The following is a 14,816-nucleotide window of genomic DNA, read 5'->3' as shown; positions in this document are numbered from 1 at the left end:
AATAATCCATGATAAGAAAATTAAAAAAATATATACTACAAAAATGGTTTATGCTTCTTTAAGAGGTAACCAGGCTCTTTTCCCATGCGATTGACTTTTCACATGGGCCGGCCACATATGTATTCAACAAGGAAAGGGGTGAGTCGATACAGTACAAGGGTGAAGTGTACTGAAAAATATTAGTGTTGGCTGTGACCAGGATACGAACCCACGACATCGCTGCCGTTGACCCGTAGTTCATTGATATATTGACCCACTAACTCACCAAAATTCTATTTCTATTCTGCATTATGTTTTATATATTTCACTAAGACCAACCTTTTTGTTTTCAAAATATTTTACACATTATTTTGCAAATCTAAGTAAGGGCCTGACTACAAAATTAATTGCTTTAAAATAGCATTTATAGTATACGTATGCTCTGCAATAGCTTAAACGGAACATCTCTTACTATAACGAAATAACTAAATCCATGTAGCTAACATTTTGAAGTGAAAATAATTCCTTATTCCAAATCTGTAACCACGCATAGGGTAAACTAAATTTATTTAGTGTTGTGGAATGTGCAAAGTTTGATTGTTTTCCAAACGGAATGAGAACTAATCTAATTATTGTCTCCTGTTGCGTAACAATTCCTCTAACATATCGTCAGTCCCTAGGAACAATTAAAATTGATTTAATAGATGATTAATTATACCTTTGAAAACAAAAGGGACATTAAAAGAACAGAATGTACAATTTGAAATCAGTGTCGTCAAAAACTAAGAAGCATATGTTGAAAAGCAGTGCCTTAAGCTGTAAAGTAAAATTATGTTTATTTTGTATTTTTATCAAAGACTAAACTAACTACATAAAAACTATAGCACCTCTAAATGAATGTATAAGGTAACCTAAAAATGCATTATCAGTCTAGTCACAGAAAACGTACTATAGTCTAACTACTACTATAGTCTACTATGGTCTAGTCTAATAGACCCAAAATGTACTCAAAACCACTGAAAAAGACTTAAAACTTTCACAATAAAATATACTGACCAAATTTCATCTTTACCTTTGTTTTTGCTGCAAGAAGTCTCAAGTATCTACTCTCAATAGAGTTTAGGTATTGTCGAAAGCTTCAATGCATTCAAAGCTTCCCCATTCTACTGTAAATTCTATGTTTAGTAGCATGTTTCCTGTTGGGAGTTCCAAGTATCAATACTCGTCCAAGTTGTTTAAGTGATCTGTAATGTAGTTATTGAGTGGACCGCATACTAACTTGGACTACTAACTTGGACTGGATACTAACGTGGACCTCTATTTATTTCCCCTTTAAAATAGTTGACTATCGGATTCCTTTACGCTGTATCACTTGTAAAAATAACTTGAATAGATTGAATCCGTAAGAACAATATGTTACTAGATCAAACTATATTTCGATTAGAATATATTTAAAAGAATTTATACAAAGTATTTTGTTTGTGGTTGTTTTAATTAAAGCTGTTCAATGGTTATATCACTCAAATAGTAGTGAGAAAAAGAATAATTTGACTGTAAACTAATGGAATTCGTAAAAGTAATCATTAATTATTAAGAATCGTTGGAGCCTAGACGTTATAAATCATAAAATAATTTAAAAACTACAAAGACGATTTCTAATCCAACTGTATACTAGATATTTAAATTACTATCACTTTCATATTTAAATCAAATATTTTTGGGTGGTAAATAACTCTTCATTGACTGTAAAAAAAACATTGCTTTTATGGTGGGCAAATCCAAGATGGCAGTTGGCTTCCATGGACTCTCTTTGAAATATGTCCAAAACAACAAACATTTCTAATCTCACAGTATAATAGATATTTACATTATAATCACTTTGGTGTTTTAAATACTATTTTTGGATGATACTTAACTCTTCAGCAGCTGTTTGAAATTATCCAAGGTGGCCACTTAAGCTCCAAATATATAATATAATCTTCAGTTTAAAACGGAATTCTGGACACGGCGTTCCTATACTTGGCATTGCAACTTTGTCTTTATTATGTTATAAATAATTTAGTCTCGCTTTCTTATTCAACATATACATGTTCTTTTTGTTCCTTAACTTACCGGATTGTCTCTTGTTAATCTAGACTATAATATTAAAACATGTGATTCGATTCAACTATATAAATATTTATATATAAAAGGTTTCATTTCGAAAACTTTAATTTAAATATCACTAATAAGTACGGATACCAATAATAAAATCATATATTAAGGCCAATCAACTTCTGTTTTTGTAACAACAACATATTCAAGTCAGTAGAAAGCATATTGATTACTTTGGTAGTATGAGTATGATCAGAAAAGGGATGAAAGAAGAAACTGAACAATTAGAGATAAGCAGCGATTACTGTTTCTAAAATATAGCTCTTGAACATGCAATCGTTTTGAAGATGTTTCCCCTACTTTCTTAAGCTGGACTCAGTGGAGTTCTTGTACCTTGTTATTAATTTGCACAATGTTGAATGTTTTTTGTTACATTGATTTAGTTTGATATTTGCTTATTACATTCACTTTTTCCTGTGTTGTTAGGTGATTTTTTGTCACAATACTTAGTTTTACGTTCCCTTCTTTAAAGTTTTAGCCAATTAAAAGGCACAGGAAAATATATTATTACCTTACCAACAAAATTAATGCAAAATTAATTACCAAACAGATAGGAAATTATTCGGTTTCTTCGAAAATATAATATTGTCTTGTTGGGCTATGAATGTTGAGAAACAAAGGCTCTTTGGCTGAATCCCAATGTATTCTGCAGAACATTTGAACCAAATCTGCTTTGGACATTTAGACTATGATTTCTTAGTTGTACTAGGAAATGTCCCTATTCATTTTGTATTATCATAAGAACGATCCACTATTATTTGATAGGTAACTGTCTAAAACAATGGAAACAAAATAATAAATTTGCGATATTTTCAAAAGGGCATAAAGTTATAATTAGGAAAAGAATACCTAATCGATTAAGGTAATCTTATTTTTCATTAATTAATTGTGTGAGTTGAACAGTAATAATAAATTTATTCAAAGATGGTTTGCTGCTCCGATATTAGACCGGAAACGAAATGGATCACCAGCAAAGCAATTTACGTCACTCGTCCCAATCTTATGCCAATAACATAAAATTATAGTTCAGAAGTTTTTGACAGTTCCATAAAAATAATAAACATTTGTTTATTTTCATACCAGTTATGTAATTTATTATGTTTACGGTCCATACAGTTTATGTTCTAATATTCGTGGATGTCTGGGACGTATCCGATTGGTCTATGTATTTAACCTGGTCAGTGGAACGATCATCTGCTAACAACATAGGCCCTATCTAAAGAATATGTCGGCCTTAGCAACAAGACTACAAGATCGTGCCACTCATCCTACACCCATCCTTCACTCATATTTGGGTTAAAATACGCACATAGTGGCGTCCCAATCTTAAATAATTGATATATAATGATAAAAGACTCAAGTTTGACAGTCTCCTTACTCTCCTATGATTGTGAAACCCTAACCTCTATTACAGCCAGAAGCTGAGCGCTGTCAACGCAGAAGGCTGCGTTAGCAATAGGACTCTAGTGACGCTAATTATTTTAAATATCAAAAGTTTTGTGATACTATTATTCCTATATTTTAAGGAAGAAAAGGATGTTGGTGCGTAAGTTTTTGTAATGTTTTTTACAAATCCTATCCTGTTTTACATGGCCAGGAAACTATAATTGGGAAAATAATTGGAAGAAGAAACTGCACAATCAACGCAATTAAGCAACAAACCTGATTCAGTTAAATATTGCTCTTGAACACGCAACCGTGTCGTAGTTCTTCCTCGTTGTTACGTTTTCTTTTTATTTGTGAATTTTTATTTTCAGTCCAAATTTAGCTTTGTAAAATCAGTTAGAGTATATCTTATTCCTTCCTAAAAACTATTTTAAAAGCAAATATAATATTATTATGGAATCACTATCTACTTTAATAATTTTATCTGAAATGGTGACCAGACGAAAGTAGGTATTTAAAGGCAAGTATGAATGGATTTGAGTGTAGGATGAGTGGTACGATATTGGAGTCTTGTTAGAGACTAAGGCCGATGTTCCTTAGGCAGGACTGTTAATTAATATTCCATACAAGCAATGGCAACACGGGACCTACAGTTTATAGTGGGATCCGAACAACATTTTTGCCTTGTAATGAATTGGTCTAATCATCAGGATAGTACTGCAGATAGTCGTAGTACTCACTGCGTTAATCCACACCAGGGGGTATCGCATCCACGGATCATGTCAATAAATATCCACAATTCGCGATATTTAATCTATATTTTTAATAGTTATTAGTAATTTTCGTGATATATAACATCACATTTTATTTAAATAAAAAAAATATTAAACATAAACTTGATTTTAAGCTAAAAGCAGACGGATTTGTATACATAATGAATAATATAGAGACAATAAATTCTATATAATATCATGTTATCATGTGAATTGTTGTAATTGCTAATTTAAAGGGGTATCCAGTCAATAAATAAATAATCATATGTTAAGTATTTACCCACTTGTAAACTGCAATCATTTGATTAGTTGTCACACATCCGTGGTTGTCTACTTAACTTTTCGCTGATAGTATGAGTTAATTTCCCTTGAGTCAGACATGTTTGTCTGTTTCACAAATCATTTAAATTAAACAAAGAAATCAGGGTTCATTTAAAATTAATCAGACTATTTTATAGTAGAGGACCTTTTAATGCATGGCTTTCCGTTGAGTCAATTTTTGAACGGTATGGATAAGGTGTAGTTTTTAAATTTAAAATGGCAATATCTTTAGTTGTTAATTTTACAGTTTGGTCTCTTAATTATTTCCAATATTAGCTTAAATTAAGAAATCTTTAAGAAGCCTCAAAACCTTAAAATAAAAATAAATGCTATATATAAAAATCTTAAACGTGTAATTGAATTTCAATTCAAACTAACTCCACCATTTAGATAAGCGATAAAATTTTACCTCCGAAGACTGTATCAGTTAACCGCTGTCATAACATCAATAGAAATAGTATTATAGGTTGTTCAGACTATCATAATATCGATAGTTATGTTAAAATCTGCCCTCAATGGGCGTTATATTGTCTGAGCATTGTCACGCTGAAATTAGTTTTAAATAGCAGAAAAAGTTTTAATAAATATAATTTCAATTAAATTTACTATACAGACTGTCCCAAAAGTCCCGGACCGGTTTAATATTTTCTAAACGACATAAGATTTGGTACATCAACCCCACACCTAAGAATCTACTTTTTAAGGAAATATCAATTTTCTGTCACATAATGGGGACGTCCCGCAAGGAGTCAGAAGGAAATCTTAAATAGAAGCATAGGTTGACATGTACATCAAATTAAAGGTCTTTACTAGCAGAATATAATGCCACAAATTTGAACTCAAACGGAAAACCAAGTCAAGAATGACAGTGGTTCAAAGATTAATTTAATTTGCATTTGGGGGCACAGCCCTAGGAATCGGAAAAAAACTTTTTAACGTAAGCATAGGTCGATATCCACATCAAATTAAAGGTCTTCACTAGTAGATTACAATGCCGTAAATTCAAACTCAAAAGAACGCATGAGTAAAAAATGGCAGTCGTTCAAAGATTAAAAATGGCAGGTTCAAGAAATCTTTGAACCGCTGCCATTTTTTACTCAGGCGTTCTTTTGAGCTTAAATTTACGGCATTGTAATCTACTAGTAAAGTTCTTTAATTTGATGTGCATGTCAAACTATGCTTCTATTTAAGATTTCCTTCTGACTCCTTGCGGGACGTCCCCATGATATGACAGAAAATTGATAGTTCCTTAAAAAAGTAGATTTTTAAGTATGGTGTTGATGTGTAAAATCTTATTGATTTATCTTTTGTCATTTAGAAAATATTTAACCGGTCCGGGACTTTTGGGACAGTCTGTATACCAAATGTTTTAAACCTCATACAATTTAATCAAAGATAAGCAAAGTAGTGAGGCTGGATAGCTTAGTGTTCGTGAAAGGACTCGCCTGACAATTAAAAGGTTGCTGGTTCAATCCTGAGAAAAGTCAATAGCTTTTAAATCAACGATAATTTTCTAATCCGTCAAATAATACATAATGAATATATTTGACTAGCATGTATTGTTATTCATAAGGGTTTCAATTAGTCTACCTAAATGGTAGGTATTAAATCCTAGCACTCAAGGGAAAATGAGGCTGCCAAATGGATGAAGCACACGTCAAGGCATGTAAATGATGTGGAATCTACGCCACACTAGACACATATCATTTGGGTTGAATAAAATGTTGGGGATTGCCTTAAACTGTGATAATATCCAATAAATATGTTTTTTACTGTTACGCAGAGAACCTAGGAAATATTAACAGATGAAATCGTATTAATAGTCCACTGTCAAATGTACCCCCGTGTGCTCCTTGATGAGGCAGGTGTGGGAGTAGTCTTAATCTCTTCGTTTGACCTTTGAGAAATACAATTTCGATGGTGGCACTCTTGAAAATTGTGCGTTTGAACGCTGTGGGTAAAAAACAAAATGGCCGCCATTTAAAATGTTTAAAGTCAAATTCCATGAAAACCAGCTATTAAAATAAAGTTTTGCAACACATTATTTAAAGTCCTTTTTATTCCAAATCGAATGACACTTTATTTGCGAAAATCGGATAATAAATAAAAAAGTTATGTAACTTTTGTTATTAATGCTAATTATCAAAATGGCAGTCATTTTAACACCACAAAGTTAAATTCCATAGAAACTAGTGACAAAAACATTATAAAAGTTACATAACTTTTTTATTTATTATCCGATTTTCGCAAATAAAGTGTCGTTCGATTTGTAATAAAAAGGACATTACATATTGTGTTTCAAAGTTTTGTTTTAATTGCTGGTTTTCATGGAATTTGACTTTAAAAACTTTTAATGGCCGCCATTTTGAAATTCGATGAGCCAAATCAAAGATTTTTTCGGAGAATGTTAATAGTTTTAGACTTAAAGTTTATACCAAGTTTCATAAAAATATCTTCAAGGGCTATTGAGTTATGAGTTATTTTCAAAAAATTCAAAATGGCGGATTACGGCTAAACTAAGCCCAAATCGAAACAAATTTATACAACATTTTTGACTTATTTTTGCACATAGAATCTGAATCTGCACAGTACACAACGCTTTACTGAAACACCCTTTATTACTTTTTGAAATATTTAACTGTCCTGGGAAATTACATCCACCCTGATTAATTTTATTTATGAAAAATATAAAATTATGTTTTATGAAATAATGGTTGATCCTACATAAAAACTGTAATCATATTTTTGTGCAGATTTAAAATAGCTACATTTTGGTATCAACAATTCTTTTGTAACCCTAACGGTTACTGATATAAGTAAGAAAACAAGTTTGCGATGGCGGCCATTTTGTTTTTTACCATTCGGCGTTCAAACGCAAAATTTTCAAGAGTGCCACCATCGAAATTGTATTTTTCCAAGGTCAAACGAAGAGATTAAGACTACTCCCACACCTGCCTCATGAAGGAGCACACGGGAGCCTGTATATGTACATTTGACAGGGGACTATAAATCTAGTTTGAATATAGTTTTCACGTGATGGAAATATACATCATATGTTTTTTATTTACACCATGTTGTGGTGACAGATTAGGTTTGTTTATTATAGATTTGCGTTGTTTAAATTATGATAACAAGAAACATTTGTAATGAAATGTTGATATGTTGTGTATTTATTGATATAAAAATGAATTACAAAGTTGCAAAATTGTATCCTTATCCAATTTTTTCATAGATATTGTTACTTTGTTTGCCATTATCGTAAACTAAACTGAGACTAAAGTAGACTAACCTAAACCAAACGCCGCATCGGAGTGGTAGGCGGGCTTCTGCTTTGAAATATATTTATAAAAAAAAACTCAATATTGAAATTTAATATTTATATGGAAAGCTTTAATCGATATTTATATCGAACTTAAATTGTCATTCGATAATATATTGTACGTTCCTTGCAGGTCTGGGCCCATAAATATAATTTATTACTGTATTTTACCACTAGTTACGAAAGTAGCCAAAATTTGAATAGAGCAGTTTATTTATTATGCGAGATGAACCATCAAAAATGTGACATATGTTAAAAACAAAGATACCTAGATTGGCTTTGTGTTTAGAAGCAGATTAAGGGAAAGAAGAAATACAGAGCGTTTCCTTAAAGCTCAGTAACAATACAACAAACTTTTAATCTAAAATATCGTTGAACAATAAAACTCTGATCTAAAATGAGTCCTCAAAAATATATTTCTTAACATACCGATGTGTCAGAAAATATTTTTATTCGTTTACAAAATCTATAAATTTAGTGTTTGTGTTAGGAATTTAGTTATACCTTTGTATAATCAGGTTGAAACACACGTTGAATAAGCATATGAAACTTGTATTAATATTTTTCAATATTGTTATGACATTTCATTAAAAGATACCTTAAGAAAATTTATTTTCATAGGAGATATAAAATAAAGATCATCAAATAGAATAAAACTAATATTAGCTGACTAGAATACAATATTATTTTTCCATACAAAGTACGGTTCCACATTTCCACAATCCAAATTGTTTCAACAATTTAAACTGAATTGTTTTTGTGTCTCGTATACAGTAACTGGACTACGAAATCGAGGAGACAAAGACAATTTGGCAAAATCTCAAAGTATTTCTGAGAAACTTTGTATGTAATCTGCAAAAAAAGTGACAAGTTTCCTTTTAAAATCGTGTAAAATCTTGTAGAACGTTAGATCTATGGGTTAAAAACTAACTTTAACGAAATATAACAGTTTGTTTATAGGTATATTTCAATTATTAATATAGAAATATGAAACCAAGGTTTTAAATGAATAAAAATACCAACAAATATATTTGAATTTGTATAAGGTTAATGTCAAATAATAGTTATGAATAGATGAGTAATTGCATTAATACAAATGAAATCAAAATGTGGTTCATAATAAACTATAAATGGACTGTTAAAATACTTAATCATGTTAATAATTATTGTTCATTAAACTACTTGTTCGTTTATCCATAAAATACGACAATACAACAATTGGATTGCATTGAGAGATATAATGTTATTATCCAGGAAGCATACATTTATTGACAAAGCAAAGTTAAATTATTGCATCTGATAGAGCTCTTTTTCCGTCTAAGTATTTTTGGACACAAAAATAATTCTTACTATTACTTTGTGAAAACACCAATATTTAATAAAACAAATTAACACTAAAGTTTATAGTTTATTTTATTTGTTTAAAAATGTGTGCTTACAAAATGTCCTACTGACCCTTGTGAAGAATTATCCGGAACTCAAAACAAGATAGCACTTAAGAGCCTTCCTGTTCTCATTCAAGTAATAGTGGCCTAGTTAATATTTTGATACGATGTAATGTTTTAAAAACCCGTTAAGATAGCAGTAGTGATGGCTTATTATGCTCTATGAAAATCGAATACTATCTTTTGACCGCTAAAATGTAAAACTAAACTTAAACTAGTGCAACGATATTTGTTATCTTACAGTTGTTGTATTACATTAAAATGCAAACAATTACAAAGCTTCCTCGTATTTTATGTTTAACAGAAAATTACTACGTTGAAAGTTGAATAGTACGTTGTACTACTAAGGTTTTTGTACAAACATAAGTTTTTTTATAGAATACAAAAAAATATTTATAGGCCTATAACTCCTGAGGAGACATAAACGGCCTTTTTGTCTATTTCCACTCGAAATAATATGTAATTATAAAATGTTTCTTTTAAGTATACAATAGCTTGAAACCTAATTGATTTAGTGATTGATTTAAAAGAGTACCGCAAAATTACCTTAGCATTGAAACAAATATATTTGGATATTCGAATACTTTATTTGCACATACTGTCTCTCTTAAAATAACTGACGAAATACTATTATGTCAAAAAACACACTTTAATTCCTCAATTAATTTTGCACCTACATTTGGCATATTGTTAGATGTACCCATGAGGCCAAAGCTCGTCTATATGCAACGCTGGGAATTTTAACCGCAGAGGGTAATCAATTAGGGTTCATACCTGAGGGAAATTACCTTTAAAGGTAAACCCCATAGGATCCACACCATCAGTCCACCATTGTCAAAATTATCATCCCTTGTTACCTTGATCAACATTTTAGATATGAATTTGATTGGACGTTTCTTTTAAACAATGTTTTGAGCTTAAACATAGTTTAAACAGTTATATTAGAAAGGTTATTCTGTATGGCTATATGGATAGTTTAAATTATCTTGGAAGCTTTACACGTAATTATGTTTTATGGGCTTGGATTTTTTTATATTTATGAAAAGAAAAAAAAACTTTAAATAGGGAGTCACAAAGATAAGAGGAAACTTTAAGAACTCATTTGGCTTCCTCTAAACCTAATCAGAAAAAAATATGGTTAATGAGTTCAAGAATGATTCGTTTAAAAATATTTGCTATCCAAAAACATCGCTAACTGTTTGGTAATTTTGTAAATAAGGGTTTCTTTAAATTTATATCAAGCGCGTTGACTTTTAAGTTCTAGTAATTTATGGTGTGTGACCTGTTACATTAAATTGAACAAGTCTTAGAACCCAGTACTGTAAATTGCGTGTTTTATATCTAGAAAAAAATAAAACATTTATAATATATGCGCAAAATAAAAATTTTAAATATTGCAATAAAAAAACAGATAATTTTGTTAAATTTCAAATAAAACATTTACTACTACTTTTTTCAACACATATCTTTTGGCATATATAAAGATGATTTTACCGATTGTTTATTTTTGGTAAGTTATTTTTATTTTGAATATAGGCTATGAGTACTGTCTCCAGCTTACGATGGAAAAATTCAAAAATTTAATTGTCTATGAGAATTATAAAAAAAATTAAAAAACATTACTTTAGCTGTTAGTTTATGTATGAATTACTCATTTATATAAATATAAATCCTTCCAGTGGTGTTGGCAGGTATTGTCCAGATGTTAGGGAGGAGACGGTTTGTCCGCCAAGAGTGCTTGTACACTTAACAATACAACCTTCATATCCTTCTCCAATATATCTTGTAGTTTGCAGCCTCCCATTGCAGTTGAAGTGTTAATTTTAGAGTATTGTATGATTATGTATCACAGAACTAAATATAAAGTTATCGTTTCTCGGGCTTAAAGCAAGAGGTTGTTAGTTCGAGACTAGTCAGAAACAATATTATATTACTATTATCACGATGTAATATGTTATAGTAATTTACTTACTTTAAATCATCACACTTACCCATCCCATGTGGATATATTTCTCTTTAACCAATAGCCTAAACAATTACTTAGATTTTTATTATGTTTTACTAACTTTTGTTGCAGGATTGATATTTCTTTATAAATCCAATACATAACGTATAGAAACATAAAAAAAAATATTTTTTTATTACTTGTACCAATGAAATCTAATCAATAATATTTATTTATTCATTTTTATTATTTATTTAATTATTATATACTTTTTTGATAATTTGATTATAGTCTTTATTTGATTATTTATATATGGTATTTTATTATTTATTTATTTATTATTAATTATTGTTTATTAACAATTAAACCAATAAATAAGTAGCCAATGGTGGGCTTAAAAGGTCTATCGAGTTGAACAATAGCTCAAAGCATTCAGATGCCTTCTCCCACGCCTTGTCTGTAGAAACTTGTTTTATACAAGTAATTACACTTTTTTCGAGCGATCAAATTATTCATTTCCTAACATTTCTTTGCAAACAATAATAAACCTTTAAACCAATCTGGCTACAAATATTTCAGTAATCATGCTACAAACAACTGGCAAATAAACACACTTCTTAATTTTGATGATTTAAAGAGGATTAAACCATAATAGTTTGGTATAAATGATCCTTAATATCCTTCAATATCCTTCTTTTGAATTTTCTATCATAACTATATACAAATAAAACAAATAGTAAGTAATACAAAACATTTTTGTAAACTTTGTCCATTTTACTTGACCATAATAATTAATTAACATGATTACTGGAAACTAACGTGATCGAAAGCTGTTATTAAAGAAACTTTAATTAACCCATCTCGTATCAAAACATAACTAAACAGTATAAATACTACAGATTGTATACAACGGTTGAAAACCAAAGCGGTACAACCTTAATCCACACAACATGTGGAATTATTGCTGTAGTATCAGGAACCCTAAGGATAATAGTAGCCAACAATTATTTACGAAATTAGGTAGGCCTAGGCCTATTATTTTGCTTATAAAATATCCTAGCTATAAAATACGACACTGCTACCTGTGAGAAATTCTTTTTACACAATGTCTCTGGAGACATATATGCGAAGTGGCCAACATGTTCCCAGTAACACTTTCCCCATCCCTCTTCACGTTAATGTCCATATTTGTGATATTTATGATACATTGTAAAGGTCTTTTGGACCTCACTTAGTTTTATTTGTTTTTATACTTAAAAACCTTTTTTAACCAATAATTTTAACATTATGTTTTAGATTGTTCATGGATAGAATGGTGTATCTACGTAGGTAAACTAAAAATAAAATGATTTACTTTTATTATATTCTGTTATAAATAGAATAGGTAAAGTCTTTTTCACTTAATACTTTACAAACTGGTTTATGAATTTGTGTAATAAATTCTGCCATTTGCGAATAATTCGCCTCACTTTTCTGCCTAAAAGCGCTACACGAAAATGCTTTTAGTTGGAAATTTCACATATTCCTACATAATTCTTTTAACTCAAACAAGTCGTATTCAAATGATAGTAAACGTTTGGCTACACAATCCAAATAAACACTATAACTATAAAAAAGGTAAACAAATATTTTACTGTTCCGTTTACCTCATTATTTTGTTTACTTTCTATTATTTTAGCGTGTAAATGTTTGTGTTACCGAAGGTTATAAATTATTATGTTGTTTTATGGGTTCAAAGCAACATTAATATTCATATAATATTATACGTATTGTATTAATCTTTTGTGACCTATGTAAACGAAGTGGTAGTTCTTTTTAAGGTTACAATTTCATTTTAAATTGTTTTAAGTTGTTATTTGAGTAAGTTGTGTTATTAAACTTCATCAGTCAAATAAAATTAACGAGAAAATTAAATAAACATTATTTATTAATCCAAGCAAGGTTAAAACTGCACCTAATCTGGAATACAAAATGGTGTAGAACATATTTGCATCTTAAATTGAAAAGTAGTAAATTAAGTATGCTGACAATGGACTTAATGGAAAACTAAGTACATACAGAAACTCATCATATTTTTCAGAAAACTCTAAGGCGCTAATATCTACTGGAACGAATAAACCACAGCCATAAGATCTTGAAACTGATTTAGTCTTTGATTATAATAGTACCAGTAAAGAAATAGGGCATTGCAATTATCAATTATAAATCAATCAATTCTATAAATTATTTAAGATGGGGACGCAACTGTGTGCGTATTTTAACCCATGTATGAGTGAAGGATGAGTGGCATGATCTTGTAGTCTTGTTAGTGACTAAGGCCGACATGTTCCTTAGAAACAGCTGTAATTAATAGCCCATACAGCCAGTGGCAACTAAGGGCCCAACAGTTTATAGTGGAATATGAACCAAATTTTTGCCTTTGGTATATACGAATTGGTCTAATTATCAGGGTATTACTGCGATAGTCGTAGTACTCACTAGTGCGGACGTTAATCCACGCCATGGAGCATCGCATCCACTATGCATCTCTATAAATATCCACAATTTATGATCTCCTAGTAGCTGGATTACAGGATGACACCACCGTCCTAGTCAGTTAGTACGTAATTACAAGAGTCTGGCATTATTAAGTAACAAACCTTTTAACAATATAAGACCGTAAGTCTGTTCAACATATTCAAAAGAAAAAAAAAACTCTGATTAAATTGTGCTACTATTAATTGCTAGATAGCTGATGAAAATGTATGCAGTTTAATATTTTTTTGGTGATGTATAGATTATAATATACAATAAAATCTTTTTGACGTTCTTTTCTCTGTATACGCAGCATTAAATCCCTATTAAGAAGAATATTAAGAAGAATGTTATAGGAATAAATGTAGACTAAAGCCTTTATTTTTTGGGGAAAAAGATGGAAAATGTAATAAAATATTGTATTGTTTTAAATAAAACCCAATAACAATGTTTTTAAATAATTAAATTACCTTTAACTTTTTTATATTAAGATAACTAGAATTAAAAAAGCTTACATTAGGATGAAAATTCTTATATATTATTGGGTAAATAATACATTTGCATGCAAATCTCAAATCAATTTGCCTTTATTTTGTTTGAAACATCTTGAAACGAAAAGTAGCCTTTTGAGGTAATTTATCACGGACTCAGTTTGTTACAAACGAAGTCAGAGTTTCTCAGAGATACCCTTTGTTCTTATAAAGATGTCAACCTTTGAATGTGTCAAAGATAATTTAGTCAAGCTTTTCATTTTGCAAACTAAACAAAATATTTCATTTCTTTTATTAAATTCCGTTTGTAAAGTTTTTTATTTTTAATTGTGAATTATAAAAATAGTTTATGAGATCATAGAATTGTATAACGTATTTAATGAAGGGTTTGAACGATTTTTATTAGTACGAGTGTATATTTGTACGTTCGTTAAAATGAACGTAATTTTGAAATAAATCTTTTGTTTATATTACTAAATGGAAATATTT

This window comes from Macrosteles quadrilineatus, unplaced genomic scaffold (assembly GCF_028750875.1).
Source record: "Macrosteles quadrilineatus isolate MER2022 unplaced genomic scaffold, UCM_ALF_1.0 Scaffold_1__1_contigs__length_201487025, whole genome shotgun sequence".
Lineage (NCBI taxonomy): Eukaryota > Metazoa > Arthropoda > Insecta > Hemiptera > Cicadellidae > Macrosteles > Macrosteles quadrilineatus.
Note: the sequence above shows the minus strand (reverse complement) of the source record.